Genomic DNA, 24,371 nt, shown 5'->3' on the forward strand with positions numbered 1-24,371 from the left:
GACATTGTCCTTCAGAGCTGAGGACCCCCAGGCTCTGTTGAAGCTGCCAGTGGCTTGCCTCGGGTTATTCAAATTGGTGGCTGAACCAGGTTTTGAATGAAGTTTCATCCTGATTTTGGTGCAGTCTGTTTTTGACACTGCTCTGCACAGCCTACCTTTATTTTTAGTATAGAATCAAGACAGAAGTTGGAGTGCCTGAATTCCCTCCTGCCTGGATAAAACAATTAGCCCATAATCATTGGTCCATCTTCTCCCTCCCTTGCACCCAGATGGGAATCTCCTTGTGGAAGGGACTAATCTCATTTATCTTGTCTCTCTAACACCTAGCTCAGAGCCCAGTAGTTAAAACACACTCAGTAAATAAATATTTGAGGAAATGAATGGGAGTTAAACATCTGAGCAGAATGCTTAGTAGGAGGAAAGAGGAAGAGGGAAGGGCTGAACATAATTCACCACCCTCCTGTGTAAATGGGAATTGACCAATTAAAACAGCCTGTGTGAGCTAACTCAGGCTGTGGACAAATGACACGAGACTTGCTGTGAGGAATGGGCCACTCATGGTGGGAAAAGAATCACACTAATAGCAGCTCTGAGACCTTGAGGGAAGGAGAGGCAAAGGGAGACATCCGTAGGTATCAATAGGTGTGTGTTTTGGCTGCTGCTGTAAAAATTCTCTCTGTTAGGCTCCAGAGTAAGATTATAGAGGACAGCCATCTTGTCATTATCAAAAGCAAGTGAAACTGGAGCTTAATGACATGAGTGTTCAAAGGGCAGTGGAAGAGGGAACAATGTCATTAGAACAGGTAAGAAGGGGGCCTGTGAAAGGGGTGCTTTTAAAAGCTGATAGTGTAGTGAGACTAATAGATTTAATGGGCATGGTAAATAGGGTGAGACAAGGCCTATTATGGAGTGCTCAGCCAACAGTGTCTCACAAAGAATGATGGATTAAGAAGAGCGGGGGAAAGAATGAAATTGGAGACCCAGGGAAACAAAGAGGATATGAGAAGCAGTGGTAAGGAAGAAGTGCAGCTGAAATTGCAGAGTGAGTTCTTTAGTCAAGCCTACGAAGAAAGGGATTGACTAACCAGTGCAAGAATAATTCATGATGACAATAATCATTGATGAGTTGGGGGTGGAATGCGTCCTTAGGATATCACAGACTAACAGGACTGGAGAACAGTTTGTTTATCCCTGCTGCAGGGCTGTGTTTAAGTATTGCCTCTTCCATTTTACATGTATGCAGCATTATCTATCTATCTATCTATCTATCTATCTATCTATCTATCTATTTATCTATCTATCTATCTATCTATCTATCTATCTATCTATCTATCTTCTATTATCGTCTATCTCTATTATCATCTATTCCCACCTACCTCTATATATGTATACATATATATCTATGCATATAACATATACATAGATATATGTGTAGGGGTGTGTGTGTGTGTGTGTGTGTTTGTGTATATCTCCATTTTATATTTATAGGTTTGATAAGAAAAAAAAACACAAGAAGTCTCTAGGGAAGATTTTTATAATGTCTTTCCATGGCATGTTTTTATTCTTTTATTCCCACGAACTGTACTGTAGGGAATTTTGTTCCGATATAATCCTGTAGCCTATCAGTAGTAGAAGAGAACAGCTGCTCATGACAATCATCCAGCCACCCTGATGAATGGAGGCTGTTACTGTCAGTCTCTCCTTTTCTCTGATTTTTATTGAGCAGCTCTATGAAGCTCCTGTTCTTCACTCTCTACAGCTATGTCCACTCAGGCAAGTTTCTCTTTCTGATGCTCAACACAATCAAAGAGACACACCTAGTGGCTCATGGCCAGCTCATCTATCTCTACTCCAATCTTTCCAAATGTGGCCAGTCCTGTGAAAGCTTGATCGAAGCCAGAGGGGGATGACTCTTTATGTTTTTGTATAGAGTGAGAGAAGGTGCATTCCAGCAAAGACATTGCTTTTCAGAGGATGCATCAATTCTGGAGCAATTTTTCTAGGATAGCAACAATGTTTGAGGGTCTACTGCACCATTTTGGGGACATCTCTAGGCAGATTTAGAATGAGCAAATTGGTGGGGGCTACTTGCTAGACAAGGTCAGTGGAGTGAGTATGGGAAGGAATAGCACATGTCTGGAAGACAGGATCAGAGAATTTCTCCTAGTTCCTTCACTTTCCCTATACTGCTTTGCTGTTTCTCCTCCTCCCTTCAGTCCTATGCCTTTGGTAGGAATCACAGAATCAAGAATGTTGGACTATCTGTGTTATCTTGGATTCCTTAGACTTAACCAAGACATAGATAATCAGCCTCAGATAACAGAAGACCCAACCCAAAATGGCTTAAGCAATGAGTAAATTAATTAGTTTACTACCAAGAAGTCTAGAGGGCTTCTTGTTAGGATACATTCAGAGTTATTATTACCTTCAGTGGCTCATGAAGAAGTCATGCTCTCACCATCCTTTTGCTCAGCATATTGATTTATTCTTTTTCTTTTTCCTTTTTTTCTTTTTCTATTTTTTTTTTTTTTTTTTTGAGACCAGACTTTGCTGTTTCCCAGGCTGGAATGTAGTGGCCTGACCTGATCGTGCAGCTTTGACCTTCTGGGTTCAGGTGATCCTCCCACCTCAGCCTCCAGGGTAGCTGGGACTACAGGCGCACACCACCACGCTTGATTAATTTTTTGTAGTTTCCATAGAGATGAGGTTTTGCCACATTGCCCAGGCTGGTCTTGAACTCCTGGACTCAAACCATTTACCTGCCTCAGCCTCTCAAAGTGTTGGGATTACAGGTGTGAGCCACTGCGCCCTGTTGATTTATCTTCTTACAGTGGTTATCTTTATGGTCTCAAGCTAGCCACTGGAGATAATTCCAAGTTCTACATTTCTCCTTGAACGTTTATTTTTGAGAGGGAAGTATACTTTTCCAAAGTCCCCCATTGACTTCCTATCTAGCTTCTTATCACAAGTCCATTGTTAAATCAGTCCTGACCAGGAGAAAGGGAATACCAGCATTAGCTTAGATCAATCATGATTTGCTACCTAGGGTTAGTGGGGGATTCCTCGTCTCTTCGGGACCTGTGGCTGTGGATACCTGGAATAAAATTTGGGATCTGTAAGTAAGGAAAAATAAAAGGAGGAGGTGCAGAGTGTAGGGGTTTGGTAAATCCTGTTGAGTAGGCAACAATAATGTCTTTTGCAGAAAATTTGGTCCAATAGCCAGTTCACGTGTGTGATTAGGCTTATGTTTTTGGTGAATGATATGATGTTTCAGAGTCGATGTAAGCCACTATTCTGGGTTATTTAGATTAGAAGGTTGAGACCAAGTTTCACTTAGCATTCATTTGATCTTTTATGCATTTGTGTGTGTATGTGTATGTGTTTATAGTTGCTGACTAAAACAAGCCCTGATTAGTTATCTTTTAAGCACTTGATAGTCTCAAAATACATAGGTAAAAGAAGTTAAATGGTAATTGCAATTCTCCTAATTAATGAAAAGCTAGTACTAGTATCTTTATTCTTAATGATGAAAATGTAGCTATATGACTTAAAAATTGTCACTTTATTAGTAAAATCTTAGAGATTGTAAAAACAATAATCTATTAAATATAGTAATAGCTACTATTTAATGATTACCTTCTATGGGCCAGGAACTACATGAAACATTTTACATGTATTATCTCAGTTAGTTTTCTCCTGAATTTTGCAAGATAGATAGCATGTTTTTCATATTATTGATGAAGTAACTGAAGTCCAAAGAAGCTAAGTTGCCCAGAGCGTAAATCCAAGAAAGAAGAGTCTATTAATCATTTTTCACATTGGCATACAGAACTACCAGAGACTAGGTAATTTATAAAGGGAAAAGGTTTAATTGACTTACAGTTCCGCATGGCTGAGGAGGCCTCAAGAAATGCACAATATGGTATATGGCAAAGGGGAAGCAAGGCATGTCTTACATCGTGGCAGGAGAGAAAACACAAAGCGGGAGGTGTTACACCCATTTAAACAATCAGATATCATGAGAACTTACTCACTATCATGAGAACAGCAAGGGGAAAATCCACCTGCATGATCCAATCACCTCTCACCAGACCCCTCTCTAATCTCCATGAGATTTGGATGGGGACACAAATCCAAACCATATCAAAAAGGTAATATGGCGTAAGGGTTAAGAGATATTACACAGATATAGAAGCAAATCCTGGCTTCCACTTACTGTGACCTTGGCCAAGTTACTAAACTCTCTGTCTCAGTTTTCTCCTCTATAAAATGACTTAACTCAATAATTATTAATTATTAATGATTACAACTAAGTGACAGAGCCAGGATTTGAATGCAGGGTTTGCCAGCTGCAGATCTTGCATCCTTTCCCTATGACATGCTAACTACAGGGCCTAGCAATGCAAACACTAAGCTAAATTGCTACATTAAGCTTTGTGTCATTGAATAACAGAAAGGCACACTTTTCCAAGAAGCATTTTGGTTTAAAGTAAGAAGTAACATGGAAACATTCCACACCCAGAAATTCTTTCATTATTTTTGTTGCCTTTCATCCCTCCACTTATAATATTGTGAGAAATTACACAACCCAGAGACAATTAGTTATTGTTAAATAAAAATGAATCACTCATATATGCTGAGGAAGGACTAATATTTGAGCTTATTGAGACTCATGAGGACGGAGCTATCACAATTCCTAGGCATGGTATTTTAGCTCTACAATTCATTGCCCTGTTATTGCTAAATCTTTCTTCAAGATCTGACTATGAAAGTAGATATTTCCTTTTTTTGTCAATAAATACTATTTTAGTGTGGGATTCAAGTTTTGCTCTTATTTCAGTTTGAACATTTCTTCCTGAGAAGCAACCAGTGAAGAATATACACATGATTATCTGGTACTATTGTCCCTCCAGAGCAGGATCACTGAGAGCTGACGGTGTTATTGTGTCTAACTCCCAGGCCACCAAGGGGAATTCTGGGGGCACAGGCTGCTACGTGATTTACTCCCGAATCTCATTCCTAGCTTTGTGTCCAATTCCTGCACCCATTTTCCCCCTTGGAAAGTAGGAGATGTCTCTATCATATGGGGAACAAATTCAGATGAGAGGAAGCTTTTATGGAACCCTTGTCTGACACTGTGTGCCTAGTCTAGGAAAGAGTATATCTCTTCATTCTCGGTGCCACACAATTTACATCTTTCTCACCCTCGTTTAATCTCTCTGAGTTCCTTAGATAACATCTATTAGATAACATCCCATTGCCACCTCCATGTATGCCCTTCCTTGTCTTCTTTTCTTAGTTGTCTACTTTGTCCACATTTCCAGCCCTCACATCTATGGCATCTTATTACAAAGCCCTGTTCTACTTCTTCGGGGTAAGTAGCCATGCTCTTCCTCACCTTCTGCTCATAGGCCTCTATTTGATTCTACTCGAGTTTGCCTATGACATTCCTGGGATCCATCTAAGGGTCTCATGCATACTTACCTTTCAACTGGGATATTACTCTTAAGGTGAGGTTCAGTTATACCACTGGGCATCATGTTCCAATTGTCTTTTTATTCCAGTGCCTACCATGCAGTTGTAGTAGGTGTTTGACTCATGTTTTATAATTCAGATTCTTCTGCTTTCTTCCTCCTTTCTTATTCAAATGAAGGTGGACCATAAACCTGCCCTAAATAATGAAATATAATCAAATGTGGAAAAGGATTCAGATTCCATCAAAGGAAAAGAGGGGGTCATAATTCATTGTAATTTACCACAATACCCTTCTCTGAACTCCATAATTATTTATGGCTTCACTAGCTTCACTGGTGCTTTGGTTATGCTAGGGTTGTAATTATTTAGCCTTTTGTGTATGTGTCTTGGCTCTCTTATCAGATTGTCAACCCCTGGAGGGAGGTCTCCAACAGATCGTCCAACTCAGTTCCCAGCACATTCTGTGTGGTGAATGGTTGTGCTGATGATGAGCTGAGGGAAATACCAGAGAAGGAAGGTGAGTTGAAGCTTGGTGGGAAACAGAACCCCTGTGTGAGGCCCATTGAACCCCTCTAGGCCACCCCTATGTTCTCAATGGGCATCTACCTTCCTATAGGAGCTCATTCCCTCATGGGGTGGGGGTGTGTATCATGGATTCCTTGAACTAAATTACCTGTTCACTAACTCATCCCATACCATGAGTAGTGGTAGGAGTGGGGCTGCTTAAATCCCCAGGTCACTGTGGGACTGGCCCCAGTTCTCAGTTCCCACTGACTTCAAAGTGAATTCCCTCTAATCAGGTATGGAGAGAAACACCCACTGGTGCAATTTCAGCAGGGCCTCCAGGTGGTCGATTTGGCTTCTGATTACATTATTTAAACACTATTTCACAAAGGAGGTGATTTGGCATCACACTAATGCAAGCTTGAATTCACTGCCCATGATTTGAGTTTGTCAATGTAAAGTAATTCTGCAGTAATGGTCTTTACCACATCAGCCTTTTTATGTTTAAATTTGATGTTAAATTTTTAAAATCTCAGGAGAAGAAAAAAGAAGAGAGCCTAACACATTTTAAGAAACCACAAACACCTTGTGAAAAGTCAACTTGTAAAATCCCAGCTGTTAAAGTGGCAAATTTAGCTCTTTATACCTGCAGTAGGTATGAATGCATGGGCATGTGTGTGTACACACACACGTTTTGGACTTATTTCTGTAGGGACAAAATGTCCAGCGACAATAGATCAGGGTCTGTATATATCACTTTTTCTTTTTGTGACCATCCCATGGCAATTGGATATTCTGGGAAAGCTGTTTAACTTTGTTTTCAAGTCTTAGTCTCTCATATCTAAAATATGAGGATGTGACTATGTGCTTCCTAAGGCTCTTTCTAGCTCTCTCTTTATAATTAATTATCAGTAATGTAGAAAAACTATGAAAAGCTTATTTTCAGAAGGTGTTGCCTGGACCAAAAATAAGGAATGATGACCAGTGGCTAAATTTTGACCTGATGGAGTAGCAGAGGAGTGGATGCCAACTTATTGTTATGGACTGAGTGTTTGTGTCCCCAAAATTCATGTGTTAATATCTAATTCTTAATGTGATGTTATTAGAATGTAGTGCCCTTGAGTGAGATGATTGGGTCAGGAGGCCTCCACCCTCATGAATGGGATTAGTGCTCTTATAAATGAGACCCCAGAGAGCTCTCTCATCCCTTCCACAACATGAGGACACAACAAGAAATGGCTGTCTACAAACCAGGAAGCAGGCAGACACCAATTCTACCACTGCCTTGATCGTGGGCTTCCCAGCCTCCAGAACTGTGAGAAATAAATGTTGGTTATTTATAAGCCAACCGAGGCTGTGGCATTCTGTTACAGCAGCCTGAATGGACTAAGAAACTTAGTGACAGTGCTCTCTCATCTCTCATTCTGCCTCTGCAAATTGCTCCACAAATGCACTTATTATCCTCCCTCTTCCATTCTGAATTTCTTTCTCTCCATTTCTTATTTATTCACTCATCCATTTGCAAATGTTTTCAGCCATAACCTGCAGAAGAGACTTCCCTCTGCCCACTCTCAGTTTCCTTGCATGGAAAATGATGGATTTGGTCGAGGTGGAGTCTCAGGTTCCTGGCAGCACTAACATTCTTTAACTCCATGGAGATCTTTCCTCCATAAGCCTGTCAGGATGAAGAGCTGATCCAATCCTTCACCCTCTGTGCATTTGTTCTGCCTACAGGTGCACTGTTTTTCCTGGTATGCTTTCTCAGATGGCAGCAGAGCAAAGAATGAGGTAACTGCTGAGGATTGGCTGCCAAAACCTTCTGTGGGAAAACAGAGTTTTCCAGAATTGATATTTCTAGGAATGATTAAAGAAAAAAAAATAGATGCAGCTCAACTTGGCAAGGTTAACGGAATAGGCAGCAGGCTCTTGGGCTCAGCTGCCAGTGTGACCTCAAATAAACCAGCTTTGCCTGGCAGGACACCTGGCAGGAATGCAGGCTGCAGAGTGGCCCGCAGGCTGCAGGGATGACATGGAGGCAATGGAGAGCTGGAGAACTGTTGGTAGAAGATGTGAGGGATGTCTCTAGTGGACTCCAAGTCAGTACTAGCCAGAGATGACCACTAATGACATCAGAGATGAGGAAATGTGTCAGGACAACTTCTCTGAGCACTGGGGAAGTATGGTAAATTGTTGACTCTTAGATCTGGCTTCTTTCAAATCTCATTTTAAGTATCTTCAAGAAGAGTTCCTCTTCCTCCTGGTTTCCCTGGAGATTGATGTGCAGTGGACTGAGCCACCTATCTGGGGAATTCTTCATCTTACTTAGTATCTTGTTAATATTTTCTTTGGTATCATGTACTTTCTGACTTTTAGCTGTGACATCTTAGTTGTAGTTTATACAAATGGATTAGGTGGAGAATAGGAATGCAAGGAACCTGGTCCTTTTTTAACTCTAGTTGACCTCTGTTTGCTAAGCAAATTCTCGTCTAATGAGAACTCATTCAAAGGCCTGAGAACTAGAGAGATATTATTAGAGCTGGAAAGAACTGTCAAGGATAACCTAACTTGGACCATCTCTTCATGGATGAGGGCAACACTGTGTGTCTGCTCGAGAGAGCCAGAACCAGAAGCCACAGCTTCCAAACTCCAGGTCACTTTTACCCCACAATCTTTATCCTTTCGATAAAAAAAATAGCAAACATGCTATTTGTGAGTGTGTAGAATAAGTAGATGGCCTTTTGGAGATGTGAGGAAAGAGGTAGGCTGAGTGAAGCAGGATGTATGTTAGAGAAGATTTCCCCAAAGTGAAGTTTGAGCTGGGTTTAGAAGAAGTTGAATTTTAAAAACTGCTTTGGGATACATATAATTGGCACTAAAAGAGGCCTTACAAACCTTCCTTTTACAGTTGGGGAATCTAAGGATCAAACAGGTGAGGTGATTTTTGTACTCCCTGGAGAGGTAGCTTCATATATATAATATTTTAAATTATTTCCCAATTGTTATGATTTGGCTTTTGAACCAGTTTCCCTTTCCCTGTATTGACTGAGACTTGCCAATCCTTTTATTTATTTACTTATTTATTTATGTTGGAAGCAGACTCCTATCACCTTTGCTTATTTACCATTTACTGAATTTCTTCTACTTCTTTTTCTGTTTTTCCTGTCCCTTTTTAAAAGATGCAAACCCAGCTATTGTGCCTTAATCCAGATCCCATGATCCTTCATAGAGAAAGCAAATGAAGTCCTCGCCTGTCTGTTGGACCTGCGTGGCTTGCAGCAAGAGCATTTTGGTGCTCTGCCATGCACACATTCCTGTCCCATTGGCCACCCTTTCCAGCCTTCCTAGCAAAAGTATATTTTCAGACCTTCTATCACTTTGCAATTTTTATTCCCCTAGGTGTACTTGCCTGAACTATTTTTTCATGCCAAACTTCAGTGGATTTCCTCCCCTTGTTTTCAAGGCCCTTTGGCCTTCAGCTGTTGGAGACAAACACTATTGTGATCTCTATAGCAGGACCAATTTAACTGATAATTCGCAAAACAATCTGGAGCAATCATCACCTTTCACTCATGACTTCTCTGTTCCACATTTTCTCCTCAGAGGCCATAGATTTGGCTACAGTTTTCTTGTCCCAAAGTCTGTCAATATCTGGCTCCCAAGCCCGCACTGTGTGTATAATTATCTAAAGGCATTTCTGGGCCTTCACATTGTTTTCCACTCTTCTGCTTTCACTTAAATATTGCTTCTCTTCTTAGACGTTCCCCTTGCCTCTCCTACTGGGTTGATGATGTGTACCCCAGTTCGCTAGTATTTAAGATGCAAAAAGCTAACCTGGTTTTAAGAGCAACAGAAAAGTTGTTCTACAGATCTACCTGATATTGTTTGGGTGGGGGAACCTAACTGATGCTAGGAGGAACTACTCTAAATGTCAATGGCTCTTGATGAGTATAGGTGGAGATTAAAATAACCCAGGCAGCTCCTTTCTCAGCACAGCTTCTTTGGGTTTAGGCACACTAGTCCTATGAAATCCTCTGTACCTCTTCTACCCATCCACAGCCAAACCTGCAGAACCCTTTGCATTTCTCCCACGTGTGCCAGCTCTGTGGGATCCTCTGCCCCTTTCCCATCCCTGGCTCCACTCAGCTGCCTGGATATGTAGATGGCTTGAAGTGCCTATGTGGAGCAATGTGCATTTTTGTTTATTTTCATTTATGAATTGCTTTTAAGCATGAATTTCTCTCTCTCTCTCTCTGTTCCAAACTACAAAAGAACCTAGATCAGATGACAAAGTAGGTACAAGTCATCACCATTTTGCTCCATGTAGACGTATTATGAAGTCTCTAAATCCTTCCACTTCTTTTCTTTTTTCTGAAGTTAGATGACAGAGGACAAAGCACATCAGTAACATCTCTGTTCCATGGAAGTCACTCTTATCTATTTTGAGTTATCCTTGAAACACAAATTATATTCTCAGTAAGGTTCTCCGTTTACCAAAGGACTTATCTTAATGACTCTGCTTACAAGTCCTTCATTTTTTTCCATAGTAAGGATTTCATCTGGGGGCTGAGTAATCAGGATATCTTTTTGGAGAGGTTCTCCCTAGTTTGCCCAGGGCCATTGGTCCAATGAAAATGCTTTTCTAAAATTTATTGTCAAGGCAAGCTATGAAACACAAGGGCTCTGTCTACAAAGTAATACTTATATTAAACTCGCAGATATTAATATCAACATGCTATCACATTTGTCTTCCCAAGTATGCTATTCTTCCCATGAACAAAAAAATCGCATTTCTTTTCATTTTTTTTACTTATGACATGATTTTCAAGACCCATTGCTAACCTGGTTTCTCTTCACTATGACACAATGTATATTGTCTACATCCTCTCCAAGCATCCCCATAAGTCATATTTAGTTTTACTTTTCCTCAAAAAGGAAAGCAATCAAGTAACAATATTATTTTAACTTCAATAAGAAATCAAATATTTCTCAACATTTACATTTATTGTTGCCTGGAAAGAACTCTTCTAAGATGCATTTTTTAAAATTCCTAGAAGATAAGTTGGGTCCAAATGTCCATCTGATCTGATCCTGATAGAACTTGAAATTCTTGATAAGAAGAGAGGAAGCTAGAAGATAGAAGAGGATGAGAGAAATTTTGAGACCATTGACTTCCTGTCTGCCTGGCGCTAGTACATTAGCCCTTATCAAAGTTAGAAGAGCTGGTACAACACAGCCATTGTAGGTATTGGATCAATACCTGGCAAGCAGCCTGAAGGTCAGATAAAGTACTTAGGCAGGCAGTTTGCCAGGCTAAAGAGATGTCAAGAAAATCAATTAGACTCTAAAGAAAGAGTAGCAAGCTAACTAAAAAATTCCATCTTGAAAGGCTCGCTGTATTTCAAAGGTAGTTTATATGCATTCACAATATCTTTATCTTGTTCGTAAAAGTACATTTGCTAAGCAATTAAAACTATCCTTGGGTCACCTGAGGTCAACTCACAAAAGATTGTAAACACCTGCACAATCCTAGATTAGAAATTGCTACAAAGGATGGAGATTTAATCAAGTTCTTTTCAGAGTATAAGATTACATAACTTTCGATTAATTTGTTCTTTTTCTATATTGATTACTTTATGTGTATTTGGAATGCCAAAGATGCCCTTGCTTTTTGAGTGGTGAGAGACACCATGGACTTTGAGTACTACAGTGATGCCAGGTAGTTTACTTAGTAAGTTGCAGCCATCTCAAATCAAAAAATAGAAGGGGAAAAACAGGACTGATTGCTTTGGTAAATTTTTTCATCAGCAAGCAAAAGAAAGAAGCATAATGCTTACTGTGTGAAAGGCAGAAGTATTCTTGCTATCTGTTTACCAGCGAAATCTTTTTGTTATTTATATAGTCCCTTCTCTGTCCCAGGGACCTTGTGGGAATATTTTGGTATAAATAACGTGATGACACTCTATTTATCCCGGGTCTTATGATTTTCTTGGTATTGTTACATAAGACTGACAGATAATTTGTAGTACATATTTCTTGACTTCAGGGAAATTTTGTTCAGTCTGGTGGGAGAAATAATATTTAGACCATTTCAATGCTCTGCCAATATAAATTTATTCATAAAGGATAATTATCAAGGGCAAATGTATTGAGCCAGGTACTGTGCCAAATGCTGGGTGGAGGTACTGCAATGAACCAAGCAGATGGATCTCTGCTCTCATGGAGCTTACAGTCTAGTGAGGGATACAGGCAAGAATCAAGCAATCTAAAACAAGCAATGAAACAACTAAACATTGCGATGTGTACCCAAGGGAAAAAAATAAATAAAATGTGGAAGGTTTAAGCTTATCGTAAAGATTATAAAGATGGGGGCAGCAGCGAGCATTTCAAGGAAGGGAGACAGCCAGCACAAAGGGTCTCAGGATGTGGGGAAGTCAGGGGGTGGATCACACAGGCTCCGGCAGGCCATACAACTCATCACCACATAAGACCACAAAGTTTCCTTTCTTTTTAAAAATGGCGGATCACGAGGTCAGGAGATCGAGACCATCCTGGCTAACATGGTGAAACCCCGTCTCTACTAAAAATACAAAAAACTAGCCGGGCGAGGTGGCGGGCGCCTGTAGTCCCAGCTACTCGGGAGGCTGAGGCAGGAGAATGGCGTGAACCCGGGAGGCGGAGCTTGCAGTGAGCCGAGATTGCGCCACTGCACTCCAGTCTGGGCGACAGAGCGAGACTCTGCCTCAAAAAAAAAAAAAAAAAAAAAAAAAATCTTTATATTTCTTATCCATGGTTGATAAAGAACCACAGATGACTAAATACAAGAATAATAAACAGCAATATTTGTTATTTTGGGTTTTGAAGAACTTAAGATTTATGTATTTGAAGGGTCTTTCTGGGTCCCTGTCTCTATAGGTCTTTAATTCCAATAGGTGAATCTAACTGACCTACACTTTTACCCCTGGGTGTGACACAGACAGAAGGCAGAAGAGCTACCCTTACTCACCCTGCTCAGCACTGAGTTCGTCCTGCTGTTCACTCAGGGAAGACATGGGGGATCTCAAATTTCTAGAGCTTAGTCCCTCCACCAGACACCCTGCTGTTTTAGCCACAGGTCCCAATACAAATTGCTTGCCCATTTGGTTGCCTACCAATTGTTCCTTGCCTGATTCTCTACCTGTTCACACCTTGAGTACCTACTCACACCTTGGACTTCTTTGACCTTGATTAATTGGACACAAATCTAGTCTATCCTTTTGCCTTGGAACAATTACCCTGCCTGGGTTCTGCGTTGCATCCTGACAAACCTGTAGAATCTTGCATTGGTGGCATCTTCTATAGTCTAGATGCTTTACTCCAAGTTGCAACAGTCTCAGCTGCTAAGTCTTTTTCTTGCAAGACTAATAAGATCAGTGAAAATAACTTAAAACCCCCTTTTTTTTTCTGGGGAGGGGGTATAAGGGTATAAGTTTAATCTATTTGCATGCCCTGATCAGATAGTTTATGATTGACTGATAATATTAACGTGGTCAGTAAAAGCATGAGCTTTGTAGCCAGATGGCCTGGGCTCCACTGCTTACTTGCTTTGTGTAAATCTGGGTGTTATGTAATCACTCTGGGCCTCAGTTTCCTTCTCTGTAGAAGGGGAGAAAAATAGGACCTACCTCATAGAGTCATTGTGAAGATTAGATAAATGAATACATGTGAAACACCTGGAATGTTGCCTGGCACTTTGTAAACTCTTCTTAAATGCTCATGAGTAAGTGATGGAATTAGGATTTAAACTCAGACTAATTCTAGAGCCTGTATTTTATTACATATTTCTCCCCAGCCTATTAAGACAGGGATCTTTAAATGGTCTACAAACTACCATCTTTGGGCCAAATCCAATCAAGGAGTTAAGAACAGTTTTTACATTTTTAAAGGGTTGTAAAAACCAGCCTACAAATGACCAAAGAAATAAAGACAAATATGTGACAGAGACCTTGTGTGACTCACAAAGCCTAAACTATTTATTGAATCTTTACAGAAAATTTGCTGATACTTGGCTTACATGTGTAGTTTGGGGCAATATATGTAAATTCCAAGGCTCGATTTTCTCATCTGCAAAAGGGAGATTATAATATCCATGCTATAAGATTGTACAAGGCTTAAACAAGATCTCATACGGCAAAGTACTGAACATAATGTTCTGCCCATAGTAGGTGCTTGCTAAATGCCAGATTCCTTCTCTTCTTTCCCTTGTGAAGTTATGTTGGCTTCTCTTAACATACATTTAAACTATTTTTAATATTGTAAAAGCGTCCTCATATCACTCTAGATAAGCAGTCTGCTGAAGGGCTTCTGAATGATTTACCAAAGAGGACTGGAAATGTGGAAGGGGCTAGTGACATGAAGCAGCTGTAATTTGGCTACTTTGGAGGCCCAGGAAGGTCAGCTCTGTAAATGAGCTGTGAAGGGGAGGTGACCCTACTGGGAAATGGTGAAAACAAAAACAATGTGTTATCTCCCATATAAGTCAAGTGAGCATTTGGATGAATTTAGTACAATATGTGAAACAGCTTAGCTTCCCCACTCTTAATTGCCACAGTAAGATGTGAGTTTGGCAAACTAAAGACGTTCAGAGAAAGGCCATTGTGGGGATGATTCCTCAGAATGCCCTGGAAAGAAAGGGAGATTGCATGACCAAGGCAAGATATTTAGAGCCAGAAGAATAATATTTGGGGACTGGCGCCTTGCTTTCTTGAGGCTTACAGGCCAGGGAATGTCCTTCAAGTGTGGGGTAGTCTCTGAGCAGAAGTGGAACATTATTTATGCTCAGAGAAAGTAAATAAGAAGCTACAGCCAGAAAAAAAGACTAAGGGTAACATGTAGGGAGGCATGAAAATGTCTTGAGTTCTGAAATCCCTGTCAATCTTGAAATAGACATTTATGTTCATACCGTTTGGAATGTTGAGCCTTGCTTAAAATTTTTCTCTCCCACATGTGACATTTTATTCTCTCAAAATTAGCTAACATTTCAAGCCTGTAGGGGCTTTAAAAACTTTTATTGAAGAATAATACATGTATAGAAAAGTAAGTCAATTAATTTTCACAAAAGTGCATGCATTTGATTAACCAACATCCCAATTAATGATGCATCTTAGATTAACTAGCATCTTAGAAGCTCTCTTTGTAACTCCTTCCTGTTTCTACTCCTCTTTAAGGGTAACACTTTTCCAGACTTCTCAAAGAAAAAAATAATTTTGCCTCTTTTTGTTCTTTACATAAATAGATTCACATGATATGTACTCTTTTGTATCTAGCTTCTTTCACTCCAGTAGATTTGTGAGATCCATCCCTATTGTCACATATAGTTATAGTTATTAATTGCTATTGCAGTAAAGTATTCCACTGTGTGATTACAGCACAATTTAGTCATTCTACTGTAGTTGGACATTTGGATAGTATCTACTTTTGGACATTACAAATGACACTACTATAAACATTCTGGTGCATCTCTTTGGGTGAACATATGTAGGCATTTCTGTTGCTGGGTTATAGGGCATGCATAAGTTAAGCTTTAGTAAATATTGTTTTTTCTAATGTGGTTACACCAATTTAAATTTCATATTGGTATATTTTGAGGAGGGTAAAGTGTGTTTTTAGGAGTCTATTAGAATAGAATATTATCTATCGAGGCAATTCTAGGGGCCAGATACGCTTATGCTACAAGTAATGGGATCAGCCTTGGAGCCAAGGGAAATCAGAGAAACAAGCAGATGGAGAACCAATGCCCTGTCAAGTATAGAATTGGGATAAGCTATTGCTGTTGGTGCACTTTCACTCTGAGGACCCTTCAGAGTGATCTATTAGTATTGCAGGAGCTAGCTTAAACATTGTATTTGTTGGATGAATGACAGTAACAGGAATTGAACATAAAATTTCAGACATCATTTATTAATTATATGTACTACATTGATTTCCTGGATTGTTTCCTTTTCCTATTTAAATACATATTAAATATTAGCTACCTGCTTTTGACAGGAAACTATGATCACTGAACCATCTAAATAGATACTCAAGCTACTGCTGAAATTCTTGAGTGCTTTGCACTGTTATTAACTGTAGAATATTCTCTGCAAAAGTAAAAAAAGTCTCTGAGATGAGAAAACATGATGCATTTAAAAAAACTGGAACAAATATTGGCCCTTAAAATTATGGATGGATTATCATATTTTTGAAACCTGGAAGCATAACCAGCAAGTGATCAGATAGTTGGCTTCCTGAATTCAGAGTATCAGGAAGTTGCCAGAATAGTTTGGGATGAGCTTATATCAAGTCAGTTTGATGTCATGATTTGGCTGAATGCCACATAAAGAGGAAGCAGTAGACACTATCTGGACTTCTGAAAGTTTTAGATTTCTTCCTATGTGACATTTGTGTTAGTAAATCAGAAACATGGGGGAATGTTTGAAAAGCAGCATGTTCTGATGCACGGACTTTGGAGTCATATAGACCTGCACTGGGAATCCAGTTCTGTTACTCTGTTACTTATTAGCTGGGGGGATGTGACCTCAGATAAGTCGCCTACCCTATTAAATTGCTGTTTCCTCATCTAGAAAGTTGGAATAATAACACTTGCCCTACAGGGTTGGCATGAGAATTAAAGGAGCTAATTTACATATTTGTACAATTTCTCAGCCTTTTAGCCTCTCCCTCTTATGTACCCTTCTCTTTGGAGGTCAGATGGTACTGCAACATGGAGCCACAGCTTCTAGCTCCATAAGTCTCTCTGTGCCCGGTCCCCCTTTGTCTGGTTGCTGTCTGCCTCTCCTATCATAGAACTTCTCGTATAGGGTTCTAGTTTACTATTTATTGATATCAGTCTCTGAAAGACTGTAATCTATCAGGAAGCAGGAACTAGGTCTATTTTACCGTAAACCACTAGCAGAGAGCCTCCCAAATAATTGAAAAAAAAAAAAAGTATCGAACTTTCCCCAACTCCCCTTAGGCTTGATTATTTGAAAGTTAGAAAAGAAAGTCCTCATTTTGGCAGTGTTATTGATACATGGAAGTCTGAAAAACAATTCAATGAACTCGAAAATTTAGAGTGGCCAAGCTAAACAGGTTGAGATTAAGGATAAAAACAAACCAAGCTGACACAAGACAGGGAATAATTATGTACATACAAAGGAAGTAGACATGACTGAATGTGAGTCAGCAGCCTAGCGCTGTTATTAAAAGTGAAAACATGATTCTAGGTTGTATTAATAGATGCAAGACATGCAGAAGCCATGGGGTAATCTGCTTATTTTGACTTGGCATTGCCTGAGATCTTGTTGAAGAGCTGTGTATTTTTTGGTGCTCCATATTTATTAGAAGTTACTAAGAAATTGAGGAGGGTCTGGCTGGTGGATACAAAAATGGTTAAAGACATCAAATATATCTACTATGAGGAAAATTTAAACCTGTTGTGATATTTTTGCTCTGGAGAAGAAACTTGAGAGTATTAAATAAGCATCGAGTGTATTGTGCTTTTCAGGACACTGTGTAAATATATGATGAATATAAGATAATGCCATTAACTCACAGAACTGAAGTATTCTTGAGAAAGTATATAATGCATGCGCCTTCCTTCAGGAAGCTGAGTGCTTAAGGCTTTCAAAATAGACAGTTTTCAATCCCTCTTGGAAGGTTGTATAATCTTGCTAAGTAGTCATTCAGAGTTTTAACACTCAAGAAGTCAAACGATTCTTTTTCCTAAACCCAAATCTCTTCCTCGTTGATTTTGACAATATTATCTGGTTTTGGTCCATCACTGATGAGGAGAACTTGAATATCCTTTATATTAACTTCTTAATATATCTCAAATCACTAGTCATCTCCTTGCTGTGATTTTGACATCTCTTTCCTAGCCTAAAATTCTCTAACTTCCCCTTTCCTTAAGCACTCTTTGTAATTCTTTTCTGAACTTTCGCCTTGATATCCATACTCTGTGAGTGAGCTTGATGACTTAAATGGGATATAATAATCTAAAGGTGTCTGACTTGTTAAAAAAGAAAAAAAACCCAAAACAAAACAAAACAAAACAAAAAAACTCATATACAACTTTGGTTAACTATACTTCGCATTCTTTCCTTTAAATTTTTTTTCACCTTTTTTTTTTCTCCTTAAGAAGTTGCCTATCATTTATCCACTAACATTTAATTTCCATTTTTGTAGGAATAGTTTTCATCTAGTAAAGAAAATTTTGAATCTGATTTCCCCGTCACAGTATTAGCATATATTTTGTAAACACAGCATTGCTGCCTTTGTTCAGGTGTGGGTTAGACAACATACTAGGAAGAGTACCAGGGCTGAGTCTTAGGGAGCTTACTAAAGGCAGCCCTCCAGAATGGTACAGAGGCAGCAATAACTATTGTTCACTATAGTCTTCAAACCTGGCATCCCTTCACTCAACAGTGATAAGGTAAATTGCAAGATGAATGAGATAGAGTGAAAATTCTTTTCATCATCACGCTAACCCATCTTTTGATTTTTTCTTGTCTATGTGGGCTACTAACCAACCTAGTTGCTAACCTAAAATTGAATACTTAGTAAAACTATCTTAAAACTGTTTCTCAACAATAAAGGGAAATAGAAACATTTTTGTATTTAAAAAATGGCAGGGTTTCAGCAATGTAATTAAATGGGTGAGCCAATAAAAAGAAAGAACTGGTGGGCGGTAATGGGTAAACATGTACCAACAAAGTCTCATAAAATGATAGTAATAGTAATTGATTTGTAGAATAAAAGAAAAAACATTTTACTTTTAAAATGCTGGACAACAATAATATGTGGATCAGGAGTCTTTAAAATGGGTTTAAAGTCCTTGCATTGTTCAGGAAAAGGATTAAGATATTAATTTATATTAGAGTTTATTAAGTATATATAATAAAAGTTCAAAGGTGAAAAATAAAATAATAAGAACAGAGTACATAATTTTTAAACTAGTAGTGGGAGCCAGGCACGGTGGCTCATATTTGTGATCCCAGCACTTTGGGAGGCCGAGGCGGGCAGATCACCTGAGGTCAGGAGTTTGAGACCAGCCTGGCCAACATAGCAAAACCCTGTCTCTAGTACAAATACAAAAATTAGCTGGGTGTGGTGGCAGGCACCTGTAATCCCAGTTACTCCAGAGACTGAGGCAGGAGAATTGCTTGAACCTGGGGGGACAGAGGTTGCAGTGAGCCAAGATCACACCACTGCATTCCAGCCTGTGAAAGAATAGGGAGACTCCATCTCAATAAAAATAAAATAAATAAATAAGTAAATAAAAAATAAACTAGGAATGGGAAAAACATTAAATTATAAACAAAAAGCCACAGATAATAGTAACAATAATAATACAGGCAAGAGTAACTCAGGCATACAAGGATGGGGCTAATTCTATGAGAATTGAGGAGCTTTCACAGAGGAGGTGGTGTTTAAGCTGAATTTTGAAACAAACGAAGATAGGGCTGGGGAAAGTGCATTTTATGCAGAATGTATGAAAAAAGAGCGAAAGTATAGAGAGCAGTAAGACTCTATGGGATCTGGGGAGCTGCAAGAAGTTCAGTGTGGCTGGAATTAGGTTTCAGCAGCCTACTCCAGAAAACTAGGTAGAAACTAGACCATAAAGCAAGAGCCTTGCAGGCCATGGCTGGGACCTGGGACTTTAACCCATGGGTTCCTAAGAGAGCCTCTGAAAGAATCTAGACCCTTGTTACCTTTTCACTTGGACTGAAATAACAGCAATGGGGCTAGAGCAAAGAACAATTATGTGTGGCATGTTATGGAGGTGAAATCAATGGGACTAAATGATATGCAGATGAGAAGGAAAGGAAACTGACCAGGGAACAAGGTTTACAGCTTGGAAGATTGCATGTGGTTATGCCATTTGTTGAGAGAGGTGCTATAGTAGATCTTAGTTTGAGGAAAAAGATTGTGAGAACAGTTTTTTTTTTTTTTTTTTTTTTTTTTTTTTTTTTTTTTTTTTGAGATAGAGTCTTGCTCATCACCCAGGCTGGAGTGCAGTGGCGCGATCTCGGCTCACTGCAAGCTCCGCTTTCCGGGTTCACGCCATTCTCCTGCCTCAGCCTCCCGAGTAGCTGGGACTACAGGCGCCCACCACCTCGCCCGGCTAATTTTTTGCATTTTTAGCAGAGACAGGGTTTCACCGTGTTAGCCAGGATGGTCTCGATCTCCTGACCTCGTGATCCGCCCGCCTTGGTCACCCAAAGTGCTGGGATTACAGGCGTGAGCCACCGCGCCCGGCCAAGAATAGTTTTAAAAGTTTGCATTATAGATGCTTATAAGGACACCCAGATAGAAGTGTCTAGTTGAAAATATAGCTGTATTTAACATTAAAATTAAAAGTAAAATAGATGGTTGTCTGCCATGAAATGTTGCATCTATGCAGATCTACACTCAAGGGCAATGACTCTTGGAAATATTACAGAAATCAAGGTTTTAATACCTAAATATTCCTAAAGTGGAGCATGGCCTTCAAAAACAGTTGTTTAATAAAAACCGGCCTAACATAGAGTGCTTTCTCTGAATTTGTTTTACAGGTGCCTCTGGATGGATTCTACCAATATGTACTGCATGAATAATTTTCATGTCACACATTGGCTAAAAGTTGAGCACTATTATAAGATTTCACACCAGGCTGCATTCATGGTACCATGTTCTTTGCATGCCTATATTTTATTTTTGTTAATTAAAGGGAGAAAAAATAGATAACAGGTCTTTTGAAATCACAGAAAATTCAGACATTTTTTGAGTTTGTTTTGGAAGGCAAAAAGCTGGCAATCACACACATCACACAAACACAGATACACACACACACACATACACACGCACACATCTTGTGCCTTCTGTTCTGACAATGTATCTTGCCCAGCTCCTTCCCACTGCCAGCAGCCTGGAACTTAGTGAGCTGGTGAGTGGAGTCAAGGACACTGTCTTTCAAGCAAGTCTACAACTTGGCTTCCTCAAATCTTTTTTTTTTTTTTTTTTTAACTTTTACCTACCCACCAGGTTGTTGTAAGGATCAAAGGATATAATGCTTGTGAAAGTTTAAAGAAAAAAAACTGTAAAGGACTATACAAATGTAAGAAGGTAAAGAAACATAGAGAACTATTCATTTCCATTTGCAATACAGAAATGTACCTGTTTGTACTTTTCTTTGTGCCGAAGATGTTTAGTTGTAAGTGGGGCTGTGGGAAGACTTTTGATCATGCATAATTTCTCAGGCACACACTGCTTAAAGATACATTTATCTTTCTCTGACCTAATCCCTCTGTGTATTTCAATTCAATTGAAGTTTCTTGCAGGCTTGTGCTGTTTTCACTCATTTTTACCATCATACACTTCATAGTCATTCCTACAGACTGTAATAATGTATCAGATAATTCTGGGACAAAAAAGCCCTGGCAATCTGCTTCTGGGAGAACCATTTTCCACAAATAGGTTCTAATGCCATTTCTCCAAGTATATTTATCTTATTGTTTACTTTCATAGTTTGTTTTGATCAGCTCTCTATCAAATTGCTTTGTAAAATCCCAGAACTCTAGGACTGTGACGGTACACACCATGCAGTCTCCAGTTGATGTTTGTGGGGAAGCCGCCAAGTGGCCACGAGCATGTGTTCCCAGGCTCCCTTATGAGAGTGCCTGCCCAAACTGCGGTCAGAAAAGCTTACCCAGGAGCCACCAACTCCTGGGAATCTGGCTGCCTACCCAGGAGAGATGGTGGCATGCACTGGCTGGTTTTTAGCCCTGGTGACTTTGGGAGGGAAACTGAGTGAGATACACAGATCCTAATAAACAGGCATCAAAGTGGTTATACCTGTTGAGCCAACTTAACAGAGCAGGGCAGATTGTAAGTATTCTAAAATTAAATTCATAATGACAAACAACTCTTCAACTTACAACTACTGTTAAGTTTGCTATACCTCACACTTGTGTTTCTTCTCAATTAGAGAATGATATGGTTTGGCTGTGTCTGCACCCAAATCTCATCTTGAATTGTAGCTCCCGTAATTTCCACGTGTTGTGGGAGGGCCCTGGTGGGAGATAATTGAACCATGGGGGTGGTTTCCCCCATACTGTTCTCATAGTAGTGAATAAGTCTCACAAGATTTGATGGTTTTATAAGGGGAAATTCCTTTCACTTGATTCTCATTCTTTCTTGTCTGCAGCTATGTAAGATGTGCCTTTCATCTTCTGCCATGATTGTAAGGCCTCCCCAGGCACGTGGATCTATGAGTACATTAAATCTCTTTTTCTTTATCAGTTACCAAGTTGGGGGTATGTCTTTATTGGCAGTGTGAAGACTGACTAATACAGATAATGAATGTAGGTGCCATTGACCTTGAACCTGACTCCGATGGTCTAAGGAAATATCCATGCTGGTTTAGAGAAAAAGTCTTATTATGCCATCCCAACTAAAGCAATTATTGTAAGAAAGCAGAGAGATGCAATGGCTTTGAATTACCATGAGAAAATGTGTATTTGTATAACAATATCATTGGTCCGTACTTAGCGTTTATAGAAAAGGAGAAAGATACACGATGTTACATCAAACAATGATATATCCTTTTTTGTGCATTTGTAGTGTCCAGCGAATTGACACATAATGTGTTCATATATATGAGAATTATATTAACTCACTTTAATTTTTTTTAAAGTCCGCAGGTCAATTTTGTGACTCCATTTCAGTGAGTCAGAGAATAATTCTGATAGACTCATTGCAACAAACACAGAAATTTTAAAATTAATTTAGCTTATAAAATTACATCTTAACAAGCTAGAAATAGTTCATAGGGAAAAATCAGTGGTGGAAGCACCCTTCAGTATGTTTAGATTATCAAAATGTTCCTAAATGGCTCAAAATATGGTTCTTATATATGATAAATATTTTCCATACTGAAACTATATGTTGACAAATGAACAACATGTACTGTTGGTGAAGAGGCTGTAAGTGTCAAACACTAATTACCATGATTATGATTTGAACTTGTCAGAACTAACATCTTGAAATCTTGAGGAGGATTTGCAGAAGGATGGGAACAGAGCATATTGCAAGTTCTTTTTTTATTTGGTTATTATTAAACTATTGAGAATATACAAGTAATGTACACAAGTAATGTACATAAAAGATGGTGCTGTGATGTAATTACATCCTTCTTAAAGAACATTCAACATAATACCATGTTGTATTTCATTATACACGAAATACTGGTTCACATTGTTCATCTTCTGCACTTGCCTTGATAATTTTTTTCACAGCTTTTTCTAGATTTCTTACATGTTTTAATTTAAAGATAAATGTAATATATCACCAAGTAGGAGGTTTTTAATCATCTTTCCTTCTACTCAAATGAGACTGGTTTATCTTTAGGAAATTTATGGGAAGGTAAGTACACACTAATACAAGGGATAGGATTAAGATATCTTTCCAGGTCTAAGGTAATTTGATTAGTCTTTTAGTACTTATCCAGAAGAAAGTTACCTCTTTTTTTCCCAGACTTTCGCCTTCTGATTAATTGCCTACCTTAATTTGTATAATCTTTCTAAAACTTAGAGCCCACTATTTTAATCTCCAGCTCAAAAGTCCTCGACTCCTGTCCTCCTCTGTAAGATCTTTCTGGAAGTTCCTCTCTACACTATAGGATTCTTACTCCTTCATCTTGTTGCCCTCAGGTGGCTGCTATGACACTCACAACACATTATGGCACTCATTGGTCTGCACATTTGCATATCCTGTGCTCTGCTGTATATTTCCGGAGCACAGGGACTGGGGATGTCATTTCTACATTCCCAGTACTGAGCACAGAGTTTGGCCAAAGGGAGTTCCTTAACAAGTATTTCATGGCTGCGTAAAACAGCATCATCTTTCATTGCATCAAGACCCCTCAAAAATCTGGCTCACTCTTTTTTCCCAGCCTCTTCTCCTTTCCCTTGTTCTTAGCTTCCAAATGGCAGTCACTCAGGATCATTGAAACACTCAAGTTTTTGCCCTGTGCCCATGCTGGTCTCCATGTCTCTTCTTGTTAAGATCTTATTTACTCCTTTCAGCCTAATTTAAATACTCATGTGTATGTCTGAATGTGTGTGTATGTGAGAAAACTTTGACCCTTCTATAACCCCAGCTAGAATTCATTTTGTCTCCTGTGTGTGCTACTCTGTAATCTGTTTAATCCCAGTTGGCTTGCATTATAGCTAGCTGTGCATATCATGATTTCCCTTCCTTGCTGGTGAGTTCCCTGAAGACAGGAACTGTATTGATATGTTAATTCATTCAAAATATGTATTGGACACTTTCTATGTTCCAGGCATTGTCGTATGTTCTGAGCACAATGTAGTAATGATAATAAACAAAATTATTGT

The 24,371-nt window shown here is 39.2% G+C and overlaps 1 pseudogene; it reads left to right on the top strand.

The window, feature by feature from the left end:
• The first annotated feature begins 755 nt into the window (after window positions 1–755).
• The window catches only part of LOC117094216, a 63,633-nt pseudogene continuing 40,017 nt past the window's right edge, over window positions 756–24,371 (top strand).

This window comes from Trachypithecus francoisi, unplaced genomic scaffold (assembly GCF_009764315.1).
Source record: "Trachypithecus francoisi isolate TF-2019V2 unplaced genomic scaffold, Tfra_2.0 Lachesis_group13, whole genome shotgun sequence".
In the NCBI taxonomy this organism is placed as follows: domain Eukaryota; kingdom Metazoa; phylum Chordata; class Mammalia; order Primates; family Cercopithecidae; genus Trachypithecus; species Trachypithecus francoisi.